Genomic DNA, 9,941 nt, shown 5'->3' on the forward strand with positions numbered 1-9,941 from the left:
AGTGAGACTCAGAGCTGAAAGAAGGCTGTCTGGTCCACCTGGGTACTTTGTCTACACAGACACTAGGACAGGGAAGAGGGTGTGTTTCCCCTAGGCATTTCCCCGTGGATGCCAAGGGCTAGAAGGAGATTGTCCTGCCCAGAGAGAGAGAGTCGCTTGTCTTACTGGGCTCAGTATATAGGCAGTCATCTCAGCTTTATTGTCTCCTCATCTTCAGTGTACTGAAATATCTTTGTTAACAGAGCTTCACCATATAGATGTTATATTTTCACCTTTCCATATTGTTATGGGCAACTCAGAGGGAGAGAATAGGTGCAGTCTCCTATATCACGTACCCTCCTATTAGTGGTACCTGGGGACTGCCAGCATTGGGCTTTTCCCCCAAAGCATCCTTCTAAAACGAGTGCTGGGCTGCGGCTAAATTTGAAGGATGCAGCCCCATCAGAGGGGAAGAATGAAAGGCAGTGCACTCAGATGTGACTAACATGAAATTTCAAATCCAAACAAGCATGCTGGCAGCCTTGGCATGTCTGAATGAGTTCACACAATGGTGCTGGAGCGTGACCTCAGCCTGGATGCCTGCTGCGTGGTGACTCAGAGGTCTGCATAGGTGTGGGCAGCTAGGCCCACTCCCATGCCTAAATCACACTACAAATATTACCATATGTTCCTGCACTGGGACTAAAGGGGGAGAGGGAGGCACAGCTGGGAGAAAGCAGGAGAGCTGCCAAGATAAAGAATTCATTACAGAGGAGTCATGTTGTGATCTCACACTAGAGACGAGTGAAATATTTTGTGTGATTTAACATTCTGTGAAAATATCCCAAACCACATGCTCCTTCTCCCCCAATCCCACTATACCAATCTGAGCTGCGCAGAACATACAATCTTTATTTTAATTTCATAGAAGCCTTGAAACCCTGCTGTTCAGTGCATTATTGATTTAGTCTGAACTTCATTCTAGGAGGATACTGACCTATTGTGTACTCTCTATGAAAGGTCTATAATTACGCACTCATAAGGGAGAAGTGGGAGCTCAGGTTTATGGGTTATGTGAGAGACAGTGAGTCTTCTAGTATCCTACCTTCACATTGTATAGAATCACCTTTCCCTGTGTCTGCAGACAGATGCAGTTTATAGCCCTTCTTGAAGCAGGGAGAGATGCCCACTGTTTTTGCCAAGACACATTAACGTTTTCTTCACCCCATTTCTTGGCAGGAGGCCACTTAACTTTTCTGAGGTTTTTCATTTGGTGCCAGAAACAGAAAAGTCAGACACCAGTTGCTGGCAGAAATGTAGGGGTATGACATTCCCCTATCTTGACTACAGTCCTGTATATAGAGGCTATGTTTGTACTTGGTTTGTCAGGAGTGAGGTGCATTGGCAGAATATTGGGGAAGAGAAGCGGGATTGGAATAACAGATGATGCAGTAGGACAGGACTAAAATGCCATATATAATGTAGTTTTGCAGCTGTGCAAGTTGTCACATAATACCCTTATTTTGAACTGTATTTCTGCATCCAGGCCTTTATTATGATTTTTTTTTAAATATCTAGCCTTTATGATTATGAAGTAAACCTTCACAAAGTCAAATGAGTATAACCATTGCACAGATGGCCTGAGTTCACAAACAGCTTGAAACAATATCCCTGAGAGGTGTGAACTGGCCCATTTATACCCTTTACATATTAATACTGAAGCATAACTATGATTATTTGAACTAAAACATAGTTAACTATTTTACTGCTAATCATTTAGCAACTACATCCAGCTACAGTGCTAACTATGATTGCTGGATATATAGGCAGATACTGAGGCAAGCTGAAGTAGGGCAGCTGGTTTCTGGGGAATGAGGAGTTCACTCCCTTCCTCAAACGTAAAATTACCTCTAGTGTTTCTCCAAAGAGGAAGGAAAAGAGGAGATTATCTAATCCAGTGGTTCTCAACCTATTTATCATTGTGGGCCGCATATGCAACCCTTCATGTGTTACCCGGGCTGCAGTTTGAGAACCAACCACAGTGCCCATCCCCAACCCTCTCACACACCCCTATGCCCAGCGGCCCTCCTCCCCACAGAGAGTGGGGGCAGGAGTGGAGGCGCAGAGCAGGCACCAGGAACCCCACACCCCGCTTTGAAGGGCCAGGCAGCAGCCTCAACCCCGGAGCCTGCTGAGTGGGGCTGGGTGGCAGGACAGCTATGTGACAGCCCCAACCTTGCGGCAGCCCCAGACCCCACTGTGCTGGAGTCCCAACCCCGGTCCCTGCCATGCGGGGCCAGGCAGGAGCCCGACTCTTCACCCTGGTGCACAGGGCCAGGCCGGGCAGCTGGGCAGCCCCAACCCTGGACACCTCCAGGCCGGGCAGCTGGGATCCCGGACTGCACTATGTGGGCTAGGTAGCCTTTAGCATACAGCTGGGCCGCAGCTCTGTGCTAATTGGGCTGTGAGTTGAGAACCACTGATCTAGTCCTTAGTGCTAGAAACCTCAGCTTTCCCTTGAATCCCAAAACACCAGACAGTCTCCCATATCTCAGATGCCAAAGCTACAATTGTCTCATGGTCACTTGAAAAACCTTCCAGCTTACCTCTGATAACTCTAATTGGCAGTTTTTGACATTTTAAAATTTGGAGACAGCATTACATTAATTGAATTTAATATAAGATAAATAAAGAATTACTGTACTGATTGGATTAGACTGGAATGGGGGAAGTGGAGAAATTAAGGGGGGCAGTACTTGGGAGGGCCCTGCCACATAATTCAGGGGTACCAGTTGCTAGTGATGAATACCCTCAACAAATTCCTATAGCCTCTGCTCTTATTATTGACAGACTAATTATGTACAGCAGCCTGAATTTTCTTTTTTGTAGGAATAAATGTATTTTTTTAAAAAAAGTCTACCTATTTTGTATTACTGAAAAACAAGTACAGGGACATCCAATTTAATTTCTGAAGCCTTCAGTTTGTAGTCCAATACCTTGCGTGTGTGTGTGTGAGCGCGTGCGCACACACACATACAATGCTTTTTCCTCTATATTGCCAATGACATTAGAATATCTGGCAAAACCCAAAATGTAATCCATTATCACCTGTCAGTAAATTGGCTTCTAAACTCCAACTGGATGCAGTGGAACTGTCTGTTCAACTCCATGGAAGAGAAAAGAAGCCTCCCTCTGGCATTTGGTATTGTATTCCTATTCCTGCCTCTGGCTCATTGGGTATTGGAAGCATTTCAGCCCAGCCAGTCAGTAGAAAGATCTAGCTTCTGACTTCTCTAAGAACTGACAAGCTTTATGTCTGCCCATTTCAAATCAAATCAGAGGGTTTATCCTGGTCCCTTACACAAAGAAATCAGAACAAATAATTTTTTTTCCTTTGGAAAGGGTTTTCCACGGCCTTAATGCTTCCCTCTTTCCTATGTTTTCATCTCCTATTTCATGGCCTTCTTCCTAAGGAGGAATAAATTCCCTTCCAACGGTCATCACGGCCACACAGTCATCCACAGAGGTCCACTGTTGAACTGCCTGAGAAGACTTCTCAGAAAATCCTGCTTCCATAGACTCCCATCTGCTACCATCCTGGGCAGCAAGAAATCATGAAAGACCACCTAAACAAAGCAAACTCTGAAATTTAAATAGGATACTACCAGAACAAAAATAAAACTACTGGGTTGCTGCTGGTTCATAAAAAACAAACACTATTAGGGGATGGTGGCCAGTGCTAACACCCAACCATGCCCAGGCCATGGAATAAAAAAATATTGATGATAATAATAAGGGAAAATAAGAGGTGGGAAATGACCACAAATACTAAAATGCTTTGGTCATAATTGTATGGTTAATGCATAGTATCACTACAGAGCAAAGTGAAGCTTGTTTGGGTGCCTTAATTGTGTATTTCCATACCTTAATGTGGTTGAATGTCTTTTAAGTTTAACTGAATTTCCTGATCTTATAATGCTTAGTTTGGTGATAATTACATCACCATAGTATATTTTACTATTAAAATCCTTATTCCTTATTTTACTATTAAATTCCTCTCAACATTAACTTGGTTCTCTTAATTTCTACTCTCTCTTTTCCCCCACATTCACTTGCACAAACACACACCAGTTTCCCTCTCCTTTCTGCCCTCTCTGTTGAGTAGATCTGGTGCAATGGGTAGCTTTTGAAAATAAATATTTAAAATTAATGGCAATTTTCTCCATTTTTTTTTTGTATTTTTCATTATTCTCTCAGCATAGGCTGGTGCTTAAAATCTTGCAGAGAAACTCACTAAGGGCTTATCTACATGGGGATACTTGGGAAAGTTAAAATGAATTAGCTAAAGGTGTGAAGTTAAAACGCACAAGTTAAAGCATGTGAACCCCGTGTGTATATGCTCTCATTGAGTAAAGTGATCTTAGTTTGCTGTAGCTGGAGGATTAAGCTACAATGAACTAAGCCCCTTTACTTCTAAATGAGAGAGTCACATTAAGTTGTCATGGGATAAGAGGAAAGATCCTTTCATGGGTTGAGAGCTGGTTAAAAGACAGGGAACAAAGGGTAGGAATAAATGGTAAATTTTCAGAATGGAGAGGGGTAACTAGTGGTGTTCCCCAAGGGTCAGTCCTAGGACCAATGCTATTCAACTTATTCATAAACGATCTGGAGAGAGGGGTAAACAGTGAGGTGGCAAAGTTTACAGACGATACTAAACTGCTCAAGATAGTTAAGACCAAAGCAGACTGTGAAGAACTTCAAAAAGATCTCACAAAACTAAGTGATTGGGCAACAAAATGGCAAATGAAATTCCATGTGGATAAATGTAAAGTAATGCACATTGGAAAAAATAACCCCAAATATACATACAATATGATGGGGGCTAATTTAGCTACAACTAATCAGAAGAAAGATCTTGGAGTCATCGTGGATAGTTCTCTGAAGACGTCCACGCAGTGTGCAGTGGCAGTCAAAAAAGCAAACGGGATGTCAGGAATCATTAAAAAAGGGATAGAGAATAAGACGGAGAATATCTTAATGCCCTTATATAAATCCATGGTACGCCCAGATCTTGAATACTGCGTACAGATGTGGTCCCCTCATCTCAAAAAAGATATACTGGCATTAGAAAAGCTTCAGAAAAGAGCAACTAAAATTATTAGGGGTTTGGAACGAGTCCCATAGGAGGAGAGATTAAAGAGGCTAGGACTTTTCAGCTTGGAAAAGAGGAGACTAAGGGGGATATGATAGAGGTATATAAAATCATGAGTGGTGTGGAGAAAGTGAATAAGGAAAAGTTATTTACTTGTTCCCATAATATAAGAACTAGGGGCCACCAAATTAAATTAATGGGTAGCAGGTTTAAAACAAAAATGCTTAAAACAAAAAGCAGTTCTTCTTCACTCAGTGCACAGTCAACCTGTGGAACTCCTTGCCTGAGAAGGTTGTGAAGGCTAGGACTATCACAGGGTTTAAAAGAGAACTGGATAAATTCATGGAGGTTAAGTCCATTAATGGCTATTAGCCAGGATGGGTAAGAAATGGTGTCCCTAGCCTCTGTTTGTCAGAGGGTGAAGATGGATGGCAGGAGAGAGATCACTAGATCATTACCTGTTAAGTTCACTCCCCCTGGGGCACCTGGCATTGGCTACTGTTGGTAGACAGGATACTGGGCTGGATGGACCTTTAGTCTGACCATTCTTAGGTTCACACAGAGGTTTAATGAATTTATGTGCTTTAACTTCACACCTTCAGTTAATTCATCTCAATTTTCCTGAATATCCCTGTGTAGACAAGCCCAAAGAATTGCTGTCTTTCAAAAAGGCCACTGCCTCCCTTTCCCAGTCAGTGGAAGTTAGGTGCCTAAATACCTTTGAAGATCTGGATCTAAGTGCATATATCACCCTCAAGAGGATTGTGAGTGCTGTCAAGGGACAGAGAGGAACATTTTGAGGAGTAGGTAAATAGAGACAGTGGCTAGCTTTGCTCAGGTGCCTGAGTCTCATTGAGAACAATAGGCGATAGCAGCTGTTATGAAATATGGCAGTTCTTTGTGGAAGTATATGTAGTAGAATATTGTTCTTCAGCTCTTGCTGATAAAAAAGAATCCATTTAAAAAGAATACCTGAAAAAAATAACTATTCATTCTAAAAATGTTTTTGACATGTATCCTATACACACAATTTCAGAGAGTTTTAATTCTATGGGAAGTTTGAAAAGTTTATGTTTTTTCATTACTGAGATCAGGAGGAACAACAACAAAGTTTGACACCAGCTGCTAAATTTCTTAAAGCACCCATTTACACTGAAAAGTCACATTTGAAAATAACAGATGTATAATTTCTAGAGAAAATTCATTCTTTACTCAAAGAGTAAATGCTGTAATTGTAGGGAGGACACACAATTTTCCTACAGAACAAACAGTCTGAATCCCTACTTTCAATGTAAAACTCAACTCAACTTTAATTAAGGAGCCGCAACTGGCACCTCTGTAATATAATAATTAGAAACCATCATTAATAAGTTATCTTAATTACAACTGAATTTCTTCAAGTGTGGCCTACATATGATTTCAGTGAGCTTGAACTATATGAAAAGTCTGAAGGGTTTACTTTATTTCATTACTGAGAACAGGACTGAAGTGGTCCGAAAATGAATATATTTCTTATTGGCTTTAATAGTTACTCTTGATGTATACCAGCTAGAAAGTAAAATGAGGCCCTTTGCGTCTCAGGGTTTGTCATTAATTCTCCCAAAGCAATACTTTTATTGTGCTTCTACACTGTGTGTACCTGCTATTCCAGATGCTGTGTCTCTGATGCTCAGACTCATCAGTGTGAAAATGCGGAACACTTAGCTACATGATGCCATTTTTCTCACTCCAAAAAGAGGAACATGAAGGCCTGAATTAAGGCATGGAAACTATAGCCTCATACATAGGACCTTACTCCTCATGTCATTTGATTATGTCAAAATCTCCACTTACATTTTTGATTTTTTTTTAAAAAAAGGAAGTCTCTGCCCTCATAGTTGTGAAGAAAAGCTTGAAAATGTGACCCAAGTGTAACCAATATATCAACATCTGTCTGAGTCTGCAGAGAGCCTGAAACAGTAGCTTTAAGAGGGATTAATTGCTCCAGGCCTCTCAATGGGGGCTTAACTCAAAGAGCCACTGCTTAAGAAGCCCTGCCAATATCGTTCCAGCAGAGGACTCTGAGTGTGGCAGGAGAAGAAGAGTGCAGTGGGCCTGGCCCACCCACCCAAGCAGATACCCCAGCAGCTGGGGTGTATTTGGGGACACCTGCTGCCGTTCTGACCTTCTGGAGTAGTGGCGCGGTTGTTGCCACTCTTGGTGAGAAGGGGCAAGGGCAGTAGTATGGAGTCCCTCTGAGAGGGGAGCTAGTCCCCCTACCATTCCAAGTGGGAGGCAGGGGCCTGGGACAGGGGTGGAGCCACAGAGATCCTATGTTATGGTGTGCCAAGAACCCTGAATATGTGTGACTTTCTTGTTATAGACAACGGGAAAACCCTATTCAGAGGACGTACTCATACTGAGATGGTGTTCTTTTCTTGGTTTTGCAGTTCCTATGATAGTTTCCCTCACTGTCAAAGGCAAATCTTTGTCTCTGTTTTATGGGATCCACGTCCCTTTGAGATTTATTTTATGTAAAAAGCAACCATCACCTCCCAAAAATATAATAAAATCTGCGCTAGGAACATTTCAGTTTCAAAGCAGCCTTTCATTACTTTCTGGCTCTCAAATTTCTTCATGCTATACTTATGTCTTTCTATATACTATAGTATTGTCCAAATCATAGTAGACCAGAAACTGGCCTTTCAAGATCAGTCCAGTAATCTCTTCTGGAAAGCACTACAGGCAGATGCAAACCCAGTAGGCACATAGCAAAACCAAAAATAACCTTTGTAAATCTCAGATTTTGCCTGTAAAAACACATGATGAGATGCACTCTGCAGATCCAAGGAAGTGGAAATCTCACTATCTTTGTTCAAAGGTATGCTGGTCTGTGCATCATAGGTGTTCCATCAATGGTCCATGCAGAATTTGATGGTGGTCTGCAGAGAGTTGGCTGGTCACATAGTGGTGGCTCTTCTCCTTGTCCTAGCTGCTAACTGCATTGAAGGGCAACTAAAATACATCAATACTTTCTTCATATTACTTTTTCATGTAAGCAATTGTAGTTGCAACACAGATGTTGTGGGGTCATGCAAGAAAAGAGAGACAGTCCATGTAATCATAAATGTGAGTGGAGGTGTCCATAATACAGTCTCTCTACTAGCATGTGGTCCTCACTTTTAAAAAGGTTGAGAACCTCTTCCTTAGCCTACTGAGCTCACTTCCTCAGTGTGTGCTAATTGGTGACTGGAAGTCATAATTAACTATTTTATTAAGTTCATATAGATCTGCAAGAATACAGAAAGCACAATACAACACTTATCATCTGATCTCTGGGCTGAGGTGAGTGGAAAAGGCTGAGGAGGAAAAGGGCACAATTGTACTGGGTTCCTAAGCTAACACCCCACCCCAAAAAAACCCCATATGTACCTGGGGTAAAATGGGAGGTGGTGGGGCCCAAGATTAGTCAATTTGTTCATGAAATTCAACAGGATATAGTCCATATTAGAGGCTTAGAGATCTCTGCTGGGTGCCAGGATGGCGTCGCTAGTGGAAAGTGCTATACAATTCCATGTTAGTTAATAAATACATGGCAAAATAGTAAAGCTTGTGGCAGCCTGAATCCAAATTCCTTGTCTGAATCTTCCTGGGTAAAGATTACTATTGGTACAACCAGACATTTTGAAACAGTTCCAAAAGAATGTAGCTATATTGTTGATATAATTGATTATTTCAGCAAATGGCCAGAAAAAATAGCTTTAACTTTCCAGGTTACTTCCATAAGAATAAAGAAGTTCTTGTTAATAATTTAAGTCATGAAGGGAATGTAAGAGTGCTAGTGTGGAGAATGTGGAAAAATTCTGTGTTTTTATTGAAGTATGTGTGACTAAGTTTCTCTACTCACTTTGTATTGTTACCCACTGGATGTGAAGGGGTTAATTTCTTTCCTGGGAGAAAGGGTAAGTCGAAGTTGGAGGAGTGTGTGTGTGAGTCATGATGTCTATCAAGGACTCAAAGGAGCTACTTTGCATCTACAATTGAAGACCATGGACTAGACTATTAATTTTTTATGGCTTTTGCCCAAGGGAGGCGGGACATGTGAAAATAGTGTGATTGGAACTTGAGACAAAGAACTGAGGTGTGAGCAGAGTGCAATAAGAACCTGTGGTACCAGGGTAAAGGGGTGAATGCAGGACATTTGAGCAAGGCAGAGAGTTGTATTGCAGGCATGCCCATGCATGTAAACTTTGCTTTATCATTCTAATCTAATGTACCTAAATACTGTATTCCAGTTGACTAATAAATGATGCCTTATTTTGAAAGGGCTGTCCTGTGTTGGTGCAAATATCTCCTGGTTGTGTAGCTCCCGCAAGATAAGTCTCAACAGGGATCTAAACACTTTGGGACTTGTTTAAGGAGCCCTGGTGAGAAACAGAGATGCTGAGGCCAGGGAATCTATCTCGGAGTAATGGAGTCATGGCTTTTCCCATTGTAAGAAGTAGAGGCCAGGGACTAGCACTAAGACGGTCAGATGCATAGGACACCCTGTGGATCCATAACAGCTAGCACTGGACAATAACTTCCACTCATATATTTGGAATTTGTGAAGGAGAGAAATAGGCATAGAAATTCTTCTATTTACTATCTTCAGGCCAATGGGAAAACCGAATGTTTTAATGTTTTGAAAGACTGCAAAGTTGACCTAGAAAGGAAGCCCCGGAAATAATTTGCAATAGATTTCTTAAAGAACTACTGATCAATCCAATATATGATAAGCCATGCGTGTCCTGCAGAATTGCTTCCTGGGAAATTGATGCAAATCAGATTA

The sequence above is a fragment of the Lepidochelys olivacea genome (assembly GCF_965140295.1).
Source record: "Lepidochelys olivacea isolate rLepOli2 genome assembly, chromosome: 1".
NCBI classification, from domain to species: Eukaryota; Metazoa; Chordata; order Testudines; family Cheloniidae; genus Lepidochelys; species Lepidochelys olivacea.